The sequence below is a fragment of the Magnolia sinica genome, chromosome 7, assembly GCF_029962835.1.
Source record: "Magnolia sinica isolate HGM2019 chromosome 7, MsV1, whole genome shotgun sequence".
In the NCBI taxonomy this organism is placed as follows: domain Eukaryota; kingdom Viridiplantae; phylum Streptophyta; class Magnoliopsida; order Magnoliales; family Magnoliaceae; genus Magnolia; species Magnolia sinica.
The window spans coordinates 65,977,109-65,978,848 of record NC_080579.1 but is presented as its reverse complement, the minus strand read 5'-3'; positions in this window follow the sequence as shown (position 1 = coordinate 65,978,848).

The following is a 1,740-nucleotide window of genomic DNA, read 5'->3' as shown; positions in this document are numbered from 1 at the left end:
TAAACCTGTTGCACATGAAGGTGGTATTGAGGTTCCGCTTTTTAGAGAGGGTTGAGATGAGGTGATGTGGCCGATCAATGATCCCAATTGCCTAGTTTTTAAACATGTATGAGAGTTTAGGCTTTGAATTTTGGTTGTCTTTGAATGATTCAAACCGTTTATACGATGTTTCTCACCTTGTATGGTGGATTGAAGACAAGCAAAATCTTCACCTAGGAACATTTGAAGAGACTTTTAGGTCATCCCGCATTAGAGATGTCAATGGGTGCACAGGTCCGAGTACCTTATACCCTCATTATAAATGACATGCCAACACAACATTTTTGCTTGTTTGGGTTTCTGATATAGGGTTCAATATCCGTGAAGCGTTACTGACAATCCATGGCCACTCATTGGACGTGTTTGCGGTGGACGGATGGCCTCTTGAGGTGGGTTTCTCCATGTAAAATGGCATATTCTGGCTTTTGCGGTGGACGGATAAAGGCATGATTTGATCAAGGGACCTGACTTGAAAATTTAAACTCAATGGCTGTACTATTCACTTTCAAAGGAAATTCAAACGTTGAAACCGTAAGTACTTTTGGTGTGGCTTTATAGCTCTATAGGTATTCTAGCTTGTCTGGATGGATATATGAGCAAATGTATGTACTTGGTACAGCATGCTGAGTTCTTTTCTTTCTTTCTTTTTCCAGTGTTGTGCTACCAAAGAACATGAAGATGCAAGGTATGAAATAATTTATGAATTTTGCTTACTAGTTATCATGCATTAGGCAATGAAGAGAGGCCAGATTGGCTTGTGGGTTTTAAGCTCCGGCCTAAATGGGTAAGGCTTGGGCCTGTAATATAGACACATTAATGTGCCTAGGCTAGGTTTACTCTAGGCTGGCCTATGGGTCAACTAACCCAAGATGTTTTTGTTGTGGGTTCAGTGCAACCTTCGATCATCAAAGTGCTAGTGGACACCCACATGAGAAAAGCACAAAGAAGGCCCATACTGATTAAGTGGTGTTGCCCACGCCAGCAATGGTGTGGTGATGTGTTGGGCATTGAGGGGCCCAACATGGTATCCACATTGTCAATCATTTCTGCCAGCTCATTTTACAGCATGAATTCAAAAATAAAGTAGATTTGAAGCTCAAGTGGACCACACCACAGGAAATAGTTGGACAATGACACCCACCATTGAAACCTTCTTAGGGCCCATCGCAATATTATTTGCCATCCAACTTGTTTATAAGGCCACACAGACCTTGATGAAGGGAAAACAAAAATATCGGCTTGAGCCAAAACTTGTGGTTTAATGGTGGGTATCCAATCCCTACTATATGGTCCCACTTGGGCCTTGGATCTAGTTCACTTTTTGGACAATGCCATAAAAGGAGCCGAAAAAAAATGATGGACTAGACGGACATATAACACTCAAATCAAGGTGGGCCCACAATGCCCCACACATCAACCACCATGTCTGTCATTAAATGTTATAAAATAGAATGGACATTTCAGGCACTTCTTTCAGCTATTGTTTCAGTCTTTGAACTACTCATCATGGCGGTTGTTGCTGTTATCTCTTAGTCCAGATCCTTATACAAGGCCTAGTTGATAGCAACTAGTCCTCGAAATGCAATGAACATATTTTGACTTTTACATGGCTATGACATTCTAATATTCCTTTTCTCTTTAGATTTCTCAATTCTATTTTTAGAAGATGTTTTCAGCTTTATCTTTCAAAAGAAGAAGAGG